Source organism: Diceros bicornis, chromosome 3, assembly GCF_020826845.1.
Source record: "Diceros bicornis minor isolate mBicDic1 chromosome 3, mDicBic1.mat.cur, whole genome shotgun sequence".
Classification (NCBI taxonomy): Eukaryota; Metazoa; Chordata; class Mammalia; order Perissodactyla; family Rhinocerotidae; genus Diceros; species Diceros bicornis.
In genome coordinates this window covers 11730591-11744220 of record NC_080742.1, presented here as the reverse complement: position 1 = coordinate 11744220, position 13630 = coordinate 11730591, and the positions used below count along the sequence as shown (strand labels likewise).

The 13630-nt window shown below is 41.5% G+C and overlaps 1 long non-coding RNA gene across 1 annotated transcript in view; it reads right to left on the bottom strand.

Moving 5' to 3' along the window:
• Nucleotides 1–3108: 3108 nt before the first annotated feature.
• LOC131393059 (uncharacterized) overlaps nt 3109–13630 on the bottom strand; it is a 53032-nt gene continuing 42510 nt past the window's right edge. The window contains exon 2 of the long non-coding RNA XR_009215845.1: nt 3109–3807. This is a non-coding gene — a long non-coding RNA (uncharacterized LOC131393059). The remainder of the gene's footprint in view (nt 3808–13630) is intronic.

Genomic DNA, 13630 nt, shown 5'->3' with positions numbered 1-13630 from the left:
CCATTTCTCCTTTATTCATTGATTCAGCATCAATTTATTGAGCATCTACTCTGTTCCAAAACTGTAAGGGGTGCTAGAAATTAAGAAAATGAATGAGCCCTGCCTTCAGAGAGATTAAGTCTTGCGGAAGGGATGCGAAAGTGTAAGAGGTGTCAATAGAAGTGAATATAGAGATTAGAGTCAGGGCACAGAGACAGCGTGGTTGACTGTAATCAGGGACTAGGACAGGTGACTAGAAGGACCTCCTAAGAGTATGAGCGTTCAGGGGGTGGTTGGCAATAAAAGGTGAGTAGGGGTGCCCTAGGAAGACAAGTGAAAGGGAAGGGCATTTAAAGCAGCAGAAACAATGTAACTTGGAGCAGGATAATTAAGTTAACTTTAGACTGTTGATGGAAGACTAAAATGGGAGTCAATCTGTTGAAGGTCATTGATGTCGTCCTCATCCTGGAGAGAATCCAAAGGGAAAGGTGAAGGAATGGGTTAAGAGTGCCTGTTACAGTCATCACTCAGGAAAGAAAAACAAAATAGCTAAATGTTTGGTTGTTCTTTTAGACTGCATCAAAATGTGTTCATATTAAGATGCTGCATTGATGTTCTTGTACCTGTGGGGCAAAAAGACATCTAGGCATGAAATCAGAGGGTATATTAAGGAAATTGCTGATAGCTGATCATGCTAGAACCTAGGGGCATGGAAAATCGGCCAGGGAATGATAAGGATGCAGAAATGGGGGCAGGGGCTGTATGGGAAAGGCCTTTCCTATCACGGTAGAAGTGTGGGGAACCACAGCTTGGCCAGGCAGTGACGTAATCGACTATGCACTTTAGAAAGATCACTCTGGGAGAGTATGGATGTGAGGTCAATTGCCAGACTATAGCACTGATGCAGAGCAAAGATGGAGAAGGGAGAGGCATACAAGAATGTTGATGCCTTAGAATCAACATAAGTTAGTTGCGAGTTGAAGGATGGGGGTGAGGGAACGGGAGGAATTGAAGAAATATTCTAGATTTTTGGTGACCCAACAGGTAGGGGTGTCATATACTAAGGTAAAGAATAAAGAAGGAGAAGGAAATTTGGGGAAAATGTGTTGAGTTTGACGTTATTTGTGGGATGGCCACACAACGAGGTCTGGGACACAGTCAAGAATATGAGTAACTCAATTTCATGCTTTTACTTATACCCTCGTCCTATACTCAATCTTGCTTTTCCCTGCCCTCTAATCCTTGACCCTCCTGTCTGCTTTCCACCCCAACTTTGCCTAGTTAACACCTACTCACTCTTTAAAAGGTTAGCTCAAGTAACACCCCAGCCAAAAAGTCCCTCATGACACTTCATCTCCTTCCCATGAAGGCTTAGTTAGGTGGCTTTTCCCCTCATGCTCTCATAATGCTCTACAAATATTTCTATCATTATACCATAATGCACATTGAATTCTAATTCATTTATAAGTCTGTCCCCTCTACATGATTTTAAGCTCCTTGTGGGTAGGGTCTGTATCTTCTTCATCTCTAATATTCCCAGTATATAGCACAGAGTTTACTGGGATAGAGTAGGCTTTCAATGATTGTTGAATGAATGAATAAGTATGGAGCGGGAGAAGAAACATTTCTTTCTCTTAGACTAGGAAGGAGGTACTGGAGCATGTTAAAGTGTGGTTGTAGGGAGATGGGTGAGGGTTTGAAAGCGCCTGTAACCTAAGTTCTATCTAGGAAGTAAGAGTCATTTAGCAAGAAAAAGTTGAGAAAGATAGGTTGAGGAAAATGATGAAAGTTTGGAATAGCTGCTGTGGAGAGTGGAAGTGGGAGTTGACCAGACTCATTTGAGACTGTCAACGGGCCCTAAGGGTCCAGCTGACACCGGCAACAATAAAGTTATAGTGGCAGTGACCCCACCCAATGACTGTATGATTCCTTCTGGGAGCTCAGTATGTTGAGTGTGAGAGAGGAGGGGCTGATAATGGGACTCATCCAAGGTTCAAGGCCAGCAAGGCAGATTCGGCAGAGGACAAAGGGGCTCTGACACAAAGTGACACACTGTGAGCACAGACTGGATTAGGAAGGAAAATGGAGCCGCGAGGGACAACAGACAGAGAAACAAGAGTGAGGGAGTAAGGGACTATAAGTCTCCATCAGGCTAAAGACGAGAAGTTGTGGGGTAAGATAGTGGGACACCTGGTCAGGGGGGGCTCTTCTGAGAAACTAGGATGTTGAGTTTGAGATCCCAGAGTTGGACATCTGGGTGATGACAGAGCCCAGAGTGCAGCCACGGAAGCTGGTTGAAAACGGGACCTGGTGGTTAAGGTTGTGGGTGGCGGAGATGTTAGAGAACTTTGAAGCTATGTTGTTGGACCGATTGTACCAGGACTCCAAAATTACCCATAACAGAGGCAGGAGCAAGGTGAGAAGAGTAAGAACAGGGTTCCCAAGAGTTCAGTGAAAATAGGTGGCGCCCAGGGGTTGAACAGTTGCAGTGAGGAGGATGGAGGCAGGAATTTCAAGGGAGGGTAGAAAGGATTTCTACATGAGATCCGGAAGGTAATGAGGAGCCTGGAGAATACTGGCGAGCCTCCCCCTAACTCTGAAGGAGTTTTCTCCCCCCCAGAGCAAACGCGCCAACCTCTACAGATCAGACAGCCTTTATCTTTGCTCTTTGTTCTGGCGTCTTGATTCTGCCCTCCAGGACGACTCTCAACTTGAGTCCCCAGCCTCGTGCTCCTATTTTGTTTTTCCATAGGCATCCCATTGTCCCAGACCGTCTGATGCCTTTTCTCATCAAAACTAATCTGTCCTGTTTTTCATTCCTTAATGTGACTAATACGATCAACTTGACTAGAAGTAAGCTGAGTTTCCCACTAGAGGATAATGGCCTAACTTGCTACTCTGCTCAAGAGATATGTTTGCATCTTGGAAAATCCTTCCAAGAGAAATCTAATGCTGTAACCCAACCCACCCTACAAAGTCAGTAAACAAGGCAGCCTTCTGGTGTACCTCAAAACACAACAGCTGTGTGTTTTCTAGAGCTTCCTCTGGAAGCTTGAATTTAAATCTCATGTTAGCATGTAGCCCAGGCAATGCTGTAAATTTATTTTAAGTTAGGGGGTGAAAGGAAGATAATCTGCCACAAAGATATTTTTAATTGTTGGGAAGAAGGGGTAGAATAACAGTGTCCTAAACCCACAGTCATTCATGCAGGACATCCTGTGTTCCCAGGATTTCAGGTTAATCAACATGTGGTTTATATAGTAGGAAAAGCACCATACTTGCTTCTCGTGACGCTGTCTGTACCTGGTCACCATGACAGCTGTCTGACACCTATTAAAAAAAAAAACCCAATCAGTAACAGATGGTAATTGAGTACCCATGAAATACTGTGGTAGGCATGTGTGGACAGAGGATATGAAGTATAAGACATGGTCCCTGCCCTTAAGAGACTTGAAACTTAAGGGAAAACTAAGACAAGTAGACATGAACAATTAACTAACAATAAAAAACAGAGAGTGTGTTAAAGTAATACTACTTCCTGTCAGCATCAAGGATCAAACACCTGATTGCTTTGGAATTGTTAATATTGCCAATGTGTTAGAAAGTTCCCTTGAGGGTTGGAATGTTGTGGAAGGTTGGCCTTTTCTGAGCCAGACATCTCCCAAACTTGTGCATTGTGACAACAGCCAGTCAGATCAGCAGGCTCCCCATCCTCTGCTTCTTGCAGAGTGCGCTGGCACTTTTGTCCGTCCACGACACCACCTGGCTTCACAAAGTAGGTCACATCAGGGCTCTTGGCTCAGAGACAATGAGAGGCGCTGGAACATGCTGTAAGTGAAAGAGACCGTGATGACATCTTCTGTAGAGACTTTTAAGAGAAGAAAGGCCAACAAGAAGATTACAGCTACAATCACTCATTTCGTCTTTAACCCATCCTCCTCTTCCTTTGTCATACAGCCTATATACTCTAGTAAAATATACAAATTCAACACATTTCTATTATCTTGCCATATAGTGTCATAAGAAATAATATCTCACATTGTGTAATATATTTTTATTGATAAAATTCTTCCACATATATGAAGTCTTTGGATCCTCAAAGCAAACTTCATAGAAGTGTGTGTTATTGACCTAATTTACACGGGCTTCATTTCAGGTTCAGGCTCCATTTCACTCCACCATTAGAGTTGAGTAAGCAGTTTTCTTACCTATCCTAAGGAGTAGGAGCTTCCCTCCTTGTAGAGCAGCCGGGCCTGGTTCTAAATGTCACTACTCTTTCTTTCTCCAGACCCTAACTCTCCTACCCCAACTCTTTCTGCTTATTCTCTCTATGGAATTCAATTCAATTCAATAGGCAATTAATGAATGCCAACCGTGGGCCAAACACCATACCAGGAATTGAGATAACCAAACTGACACTCTCAAGGAGTGGCCAAACTAACTGGGGAGACAGGAAGCAAATTATTATAATATGGCAACTACTACAATAGAAGGATGTACATGGCACCACAATAGTTCCAAGAAGGGAGTAATTAACTCTGCCTGGTAGGCTTGAGTAAGTGGCAGTTGAGTCAGAAGTTGAAAGACGAGTCAACAGGGTACAGAGGGCATTCCAGGCAGATGGAACAGCCTGTGCAAAGGTAAAGGAGAGGGGAACTGCAAGAAGTTCAATTTAACTCACCTCTTATCTGTGTCAACACCCAATGTGATTGGAGAAAAACACACAACAACTACTTCAGGACCACTGACCTCAAGTGAGGTCACAAGGCTACTTACTCACATCCCTAGACTACTGCTTCACAGCTGATTTCCCTGCAAACCTCCATCTGTTCACAAGCCTTTCTTCTCTCTCATCTTATACCTTTGCTTACTACTGCACTGAGAAAGTTGAATCAGTGAGAAGAGAACTTGCAAAGTCACCTGCTACCGCATCTACCATCCCACCTACATCTATTCCCACGTCCCCTGCTCTCACCAACATTAGTATGGATGACCTGTTCATCCCTCTCTTGGCCAACTCTTCCTTGGACACTAGACTTGAGGCACTCTGGCCTTCTCAAGGACATTGCTGCAAGTAGTTCTTCTCCACTCTCCCATATCATCATTTCCATCAGCAAAATGGAAAATACAAAAATGCTGTTATTTCTCAAATCTTAAAAAGAAAAAAAAAGCCCACTCTTGACCCCACCCCCACTTACTTCCCTCCCCACCACTGCTTCATTTTTCTCCTTCACTTTGTAAGAAAACTCCTTGAAAGAATTGCCTTACCCACTGCCTACAGTCCCTGTCTTCCAATTCTCTGTTGAACCCACTCCAATCAGGCTTTTCCCCAACACTGCTGAAACTGCTCTTGTCACGTGTCGATGATCTCCACGCTGCAAAACCCAATGATCATTTCTTTGACCTCATCCTATTTGACCTGCCATCAGCACTTGACCCATTTGTTCCTTCCCTTCTTGAAACATGTTCTTCACTTACCTTCCAGGACTTGACGCCCTCCTGATATCTCTCCTCCTCCTTCACTGGCCACTCTCTCCAATCTCCTTTGTTGGTTCCTCCACATCTGCCAGAACTTTAAAACCTGGAGCCCCCAGGGCTCAGTCTTTGCACTTCTTCTCTTCCTCATCTACTCTCACTCCCCAGATGATCTCATCCAATCTCATAGCTTTATTATTTTTTATATATTTTTTTCCTCATAGCTTTAAATACCAAGTAAACCACCCATGAGACCCCCTGAACCTCTCCCCTAACTCCAGATGCCTCTATCTAACTGCATACTCAAAATGGAGTTTGGATGTATGATAGGCATCTCAAAAATCACCATGTTAAAAAAACAATTCCTGATATTTCCCCTAAAACCCACTCTTCTCATGATCTCTAACACACAAATGGAAACCATCTCCATCCTGTGGCTCAGGCCAAAAACCTGGGTATCATCCTTGATTCCTCTTTTTTCTCATATCCCACATTCAATCCACCAGCAAATCCTATTATCTCCACCTTTAGAATATATACAGAATCAGGACCCTTCTCCTGTCTCCACCACTTCCATCCCAATCCAAGCTATAGTCATTTCTGGGTTATTACAATAACCTCCTTATTTGTCCTTTTGCTCACACCCTTGCCTCCCACCTCATTCCAGACAGTAGCCAGGGTGATTCTTTTAAAATGTAAATTACATCAGGTCATTCAGATTTTCCACCTCACCTAGAATAAAAGCCAAAGTCCTTTCGGTGACCGGCATATGCTACATGATATGCACCTGCCACACCTCTCGGACTAAATAAATGAATGAGTAAATGAGTGAATGGATGGTAGGGAAGAGGAAAATGGGATGAGAGTGATACTAGAGATTTAGTCAGGTGATGAACAACCCTTCTAACCAAGCCAAGGAGTTCAGACTTTATTTGAATATAATGGGCAGTCATCAAAGGTTAGGAATTTTAGCACAATAACTATCTCCAGTAAACTCTGTTTGCTTCTAGGATCCAATCAACATGTCACCTTCTATACAAATCCTGACTTTATCTCGACCAATCTCCCATTTGCAACTAGAAATCCAGCCATAGCAAACTCCTTGCTGCTCCTTTAATATGTCATATTTTCAAACTTCCCTGCCTTTGCCCTCTCGTTCGTTCTGACTGGAATGGCCTTCCTTACCTTGTCTATCTGAAACATGTCTGCTCTAGAAGACTCATCTCAAGTGGCAGCATCTTTGTGAAGTGCTCCCTGACCACCCCAGAGAGTTATGTGTTTTCCTCTTTGGACTTCCAGGGTACATTTTATCCCTCTCTGTTATAGATGTTATTACCTCACTATATTTTCTTGTTCACGTATTGACAAGTCCCTGGAGGACAATGTCCATGATCCGTTCTTGATGGGGCCCCTGCACTTGGCACATACGGTGTCTTCAACCTAGTAGATGCTCAACACGTTTGCTGAATGAAAATGAGCCAGCAAAATAGATTGTGTTTAATGGGTAGGAGAGATTTGGAGATAACAGTCAAGGTTCAGTAGCATATAACAAATTATCTTATATTTAAGGAGTGATTTAATATGAGAAATTGGGCACTCAAAACATCATTAGAAGGGCTGGATAAGTGGGGTCTAGACCGCACTCTTGGAATCCCAGGATCACACTGCAGAATTGTCCTACCAGAGTAACCCCAACCTCTGCCACAGTGGGAAAGCTGGAAATAAGAAGGGCACCACTGGAACTGTTGGCTCCAGAGCCACTACACCTCCTAGGTCCACACCAGCCAAAACAGATGTCCTACAACCTGCCTCTTGATACCAATGACTGGCCCCTAAATCTCTGCTAATGCTGCCACAGGAAAACATATCTCCATGCTTATGTGCATTAGTTTTCTACTGCTGTGTAACAAACTACCACAAACTCTTAAAACAAGACCCATTTATTATCCCAATTCTGTAGATCCAAATTCCAGGCAGGCCCTCCTGGGTTCTCTGCACAGGGTCTCACCAGGCAGAAGTTAAGATGTCAGCAGGCTGGGTTCTCATCTGGAGGCTCTGGGGAAGAATCTACTTCCAAGCTCATTCACGTTTGGCAGAATTCAGTTCCTTGCAGTTGTAGGACTGAGGTCTTTGTTTCCTGACTATTGGCCAGGGGTCCCTGACAGGGATCTGGCAGGATCCTTCATGTGGAATCCCCTCACGCTAATCCCTCTGACTTCCCTTACTGCCTCCAGCCAGAGAAAACTCTCTGCTTTTAGATGGGTTTGTGTGATGACTTGAGGCCCACCCAGATAATAGCTCTATTTTAAGATCACCTGAACCACATAACACAACATAATCACAGAAGCGGTATATCATCATATTCACAGGTTCTCAGGATTAGGGTAGGGAACCTTGGGGGCTATTTTTAGAATTCTGCCTACCACATTGTGTTTGCTAGAAAAAGCAGTAGAACCAATAGATACACCTTTCACCTTCTGAATTAGTCAAGATTCTCCAGAGAAACAGAACCAATAGTATGTATATCTACATAGAAGGAGATTTATTATAAGGAATTGGCTCACATGATTGTAGAGGCCAACAAGTCCCAAGAGCTGCAGGGTGAGCTGGCAAGCTGGAGACCCAGAGAGCTGATGGCGTAGTCCTAGTTCAAGGCTGGTGGGCTTGAACCCCAGGAAGAGCCAATGTTTCAATTTGAGTCTGAATGCAGGAAGGAACCAGTGTCCTAGTTTGAAGGCAATCAGACAAGAGAAACTCCCTCTTACTGGTGGGAAGGTCAGTATTTTTATTCTATTCAAGCCTCAACTGATTGGATGAGGCCTACCTACAGATCAGAGAAGGTAATTGGCTGTATTCTACCACTTGATTCTACCAATCAAATGTTAATCTCATCCAAAACATCCTCACAGAAACACTCAGAATAACGTTTAACCAAATATCTGGGCACCCCACGGCCCAGTCAAGTTGACACGTAAAATTAACCATCACATTTTCCAAATCTCACGCAAGTACTTCTGATTGGCTGAACCTAAGTCCTACCCAGAGCTCCAGCTGCAAAGGAGTCAGGCAGTTCAGGAAGGTACATCACATCAGTGTCTTTCAAGCATTTTGACCCCAATCTACTATAAGAAACACATATTTCATCACAACCCAGTGTAGGCACACACACATATATATACATTTAAATGAAACAAAATTTCATGAAACATTACTTTTCCTTACTAAGAGTAATGTACTCTGATATTTTCTTTATGGGGTTCTATTTCATTTTAAACCATGCTGATCTTGATCCACTAAATGGTTTCATGACCCTTCAAAACATAAGGCATCATTAGGAAAGTAGATTGCTTTTGAGGGTCAATCTACTGTATCCATTACAGGTGATCTTTGGGAAGCAATTTTCCTTCAGTTATATGTCTCACAATGTCTGACATGTAATATGTTTGTTAAGTTGATCTGAATATAGGCAATGGGCTTTCAATTCAATCTGAAGACAGACTGAAAAAAGTCTGAATCCTTTTACAGGGTTAGGTCCATAACTATCCAATTAAATCAAACAACAGATATCAAGGGATCCCCTTTTGCTATCCCACTCAGGAAGAATAAATTTGCAAATCCACTGGAATATATAAGACCCCTTTTTCAGGGGGAAAAAATGACTATCAAGTGGATGTTCATGTGCAAAGTGCAGACATGACTAAGTATTATAAATAGGTGTTGAAGCATGTAGAAACTGTCAACTTCTATGCCACTTATAACAAATGCATAATGACTCCCTTGGATTCTCATGTCAATGTGTAAGGCACAATTTAGAGAATGTTGTCAGTCAGACAACCCTGCCCTTTCAACAACTACAGTCATGTGCCACATAATGATGTTTCAGTCAATGATGGACCACATATTCGACGGTGGTCCCATAAGATTAGTACCAAATAGCCTAGGTGTGTAGTAGGCTATGCCATCTAGGTTTACATAAGTACTGTAGGGGTGGAGGAAATTTTACTCTCCCCTTCTAGGTTCTTCTGGCTGGTCTAAGAATTAAATTGACATGAGACAGATTAACAAGAGAAAAACAAAAGTTTAATAACACGTACACTTAGGAGAAACCCAGGAAAACCAAGTAACTCACCGGAACGGTTGAAGTCCTCACCTTCAATACCATCCTCAGCTAAAGACAAAAAAAGATGTTGGGGATGGGGAGAATCAGGGACTTCAAAGAAAAGGAAGGCGATTTACAGGTAGATGAAAAGGAGCAAATGTCTGGAAAACAAGTGTTTGGCTACACAGAAACAGAAGAACACAGAGGGGAGCCAACAAACAGGCTTTGCTAGGTTCCTCCCTGCCTACCACCTAGTTCTTAAAAATAATCAGCCTAAAATAAGCCTCATGTTAAAGAAACACATTTTGGGGTGGCAGATTTTGTTCCCCTTCAGTACACTCCATGATGTTCACACAACGACGAAATCACCTAACTGCGCATTTCTCAGATTGTATCCCTGTCGTTAGGCAACGCATGACTGTACTCAGGTTTCATGTTTCTGTTAACACACCCCCAGATGGTGAACTCTGCCTCCGCAATAAGGAAAGGCCCTAAAGAAGAAGTCATCTATCTTCCACCGCTCAATCTCTCTTACAAAACCGTTCTCCAGTGAAACGACTGACTTGTTTAAATGCTTGATTTTTGTTATTTGGATAAGCAGTATACAAATTCCTGAGTGCAGCTTTTCCATTTAACTGCCCTAGGCAGCTTACAAGGATCAGCCCAGAGAGTTCAACTTGAATGGATCCTATTTATCTTTGTTGCCACATCACAGGCAGAGTTTCACAGGGTCAAATTTAATTCTGTCCAACAGAAAAAATTAGGAACATGGACTCCTTAAACGAGGATCAAATTATAGCGTCTTCTTCATTTACTTGCACAAGATTGTGAATGAGCGGGGTGTAGGGGCGTTGTATGATCCAGGAAGTTAAGCTTTAGGGCAAGTTTGTGGTGGCTGTAATAAAACCTAAACTTTGCTTAAAGGCTAGAAAACCTTGAAACCAGTGAAATTGTGATGGTTTGGGGACTTTTACCATTAGGATTGTCAAATATCTGGATATATGCTCTATACAGATGCAATAAAACAATCATTCAATAAAGATTTAATTAGCATGTACTATGTGATATTTATAGCTCTACTATAAACATAGAAGTGATCAAAACAGACCAAGTCCCTGCTTATTATATAGTAGGAGGAGGCAGAGGACAACTTACTGGTAAACAAGTAATTAATGAGACGAGGTAAAGGGCATACTGTGACAAGGTAAAAGGCGTACTGGGACTTAGCATCTGGGACTTACCACCAGCTCTGAGTTGCCAAAAGCAAAAAGATATGTACTATGTCACCCTTCCCATCTATGGACTATAGTTCCAAGAGCTGTGACACGTCTCTAATTGCTACACATTACAACTGCCAAGGTGTTTCTCCTTTCTCCCAAATACATTTATTTTTAAGAAACAGTGGATTTATTGAAGGATACTGGGGATTCTGAGAATCAGTGGATGCTGGAGGACCAGCACTGAAGGATGAGAGGCAGGATATCTAATTGTGCTTTCTTTATAGCTTTATTGGGGTGTAAATGATAATACAATAAACTGCACACATTTAAAGTATATAATTTGATAATTTTGACGTATGTACACACCCACGTACACATCACCACATCGAGGCAAAGAATATATCCGTCACCTCTAAAACTTCTCTTGTGTCCTTAGTTATCTCTCCATCCCACACCTCCCCAAATCCTATCCCTAGGCAATCACTTGTCTGTTTTCTGTCACTATAGATTACCTTGCATTTTCTAGAATATTATATAAATGAAATCATAAAAGACATAATTCTTTCCTTTTGAGGGGGGGAGTCTGGCTCCTTCACTCAGCATAACTGGTATGAATTTTATCCACGTTGTTTTGTGTATCAATAGTTCATTACTTTTTCGTTTACCCAATAACATACCAGTGGACATTTGGGTTGTTTCGACATTTGGCCTATTATAAACAAAGCTTCTATGAACATTCATGTAAAATTCTTTGTATGGATATATACTTTGGTCTCTTTTGGGAAAATACCTGAGAGTAGATTGGCTGAGTCATATGCTAGGTGTATATTTAACTTTTTAAGACACTGTCAAACTGTTTTCTGAAGTGGTTGTACCATTTTTACATTCCCATCAGCAGCGTATGAGAGTTCCAGTTGTTCCATATCCTAGCTAACACTTGGCAATCCAACCTTTTAATTTTAGACATTCTAATAGGTATGTAGTGTTATCTCATTGCAGTTTTTTTTTATACCTGACTTTTTTTATTGATATTTTAATAGTTTATAACATTGTGAAATTTGCGGTTGTACATTTTTGTTTGTCCATTACCATATATATGTCTCCCTTCGCCCCTTGTGCACACCCCCCACCCCCTTGCCCCTGGTAACCACAATACAGGTTTTCTCTGTCCATGTGTTGGTTTATATTCTACATATGAGTGAGATCATACAGTGTTTGTCTTTCTCTTTCTGGCTTATTTCACTTAACATAATACCCTCCAGGCCCATCCACGTTGTTGCAAATGGGACAATTTTGTCTTTTTTTATGGCTGAGTAGTATTCCATTGTATATATATACCACATCTTCTTCACCCAATCATCAGTTGAGGGACAGTTAGGTTGCTTCAACTTCTTGGCTATAGTGAACAATGCTGCAATGAACATAGGGGTGCATAAGCCTCTTTGGATTGTTGATTTCAGGTTTGTTGGATAGATTCCAAGTAGTGGGATAGCTGGAGCATAGGGTATTTCTATTTTTAATTCTTTGAGGAATCTCCATACCGTTTTCCACAAAGGCTGCACCAGTTTGCATTCCCACCAGCTGCGTATGAGGGTTGCTCTTTCTCCACATCCTCTCCAACATTTGTTGTTTTTTGTCTTGGTGATTATAGCCATTCTAACAGGCATGAGGTGATATCTTAGTGTTGTTTTGATTTGCATTTCCCTGATGATTAGTGATGTTGAACATCTTTTCATGTGCCTATGGGCCATCTGTATATCTTCTTTGGAGAAGTGTCTGTTCATTTCCTCTGCCCATTTTTTGATTGGGTTGTTTGTTTTTTGTTGTTCAGTTGTGTGAGTTCTTTATATATTATGGAGATCAACCCGTTGCAAATATTCTCTCCCAGCTGGTGGGTTGTCTGTTCATCTTGATTCTGGTTTCATTTGTCTTGTAGAAGCTCTTTAATGTGATAAAGTCCCACTTGCTTATTTTTTCTTTAGTTTCTCTAGTCTGGGCAGGCATGTCATCCGAAAAGATTCCTTTATGACCAATGTCAAATGGTGTGTTGCCTATATTTTCTTCTATGCGTTTTATAGTTTCAGGTCTCACCTTCAGGTCTTTGATCCATTTTGAGTTAATTTTTGTGAATGGCGATAGCAGATGGTACACTTTCATTCTTCTGCATGAGGCTGTCCAGTTTTCCCAACACCATTTATTGAAGAAAGGTTCCTTCCTCCATTGTATGTTCTTAGCTCCTTTGTCAAAAATTAGCTGTCTGTATATGTGTGGTTTTATTTCTGGGCTTTCAATTCTGTTCCATTGATCTGTGTGTCTGTTTTTGTACCAGTACCATGCTGTTTTGATTACTATTGCTTTGCAGTGTGTTTTGAAATCAGGGATTGTGATGCCTCCAGCTTTGTTCTTTTCTCTTAGGATTGCTTTAGCTATTCGGGGTCTTTTGTTGCCCCATATGAATTTGAGTATTCTTTTTTCTATTTCCGTGAAGAATGTCATTGGGATTCTGATTGGGATTGCATTGAATCTGTAGATTGCTTTAGGTAATATAGACATTTTAACTATGTTTATTCTTCCAATCCATGTGCATGGGATGTCTTTCCATTTCTTTATGTCATCATGGATTTCTTTCAATAATGTCTTGTAGTTTTCATTGTATAGGTCTTTCACCTCCTTGGTAAGATTTATTCCTAGATATTTTATTCTTTTTGATGCAATTGTAAATGGTATTATCTTTTGGATCTCTCTTTCTGTTAGTTCATTATTAGCATACAGAAATGCAACTGATTATTGTTGATTGATTTTGTACCCTGCGACTTTGCTGTAGTTGTTGATTATTTCTAATAGTTTTCCCAACGGA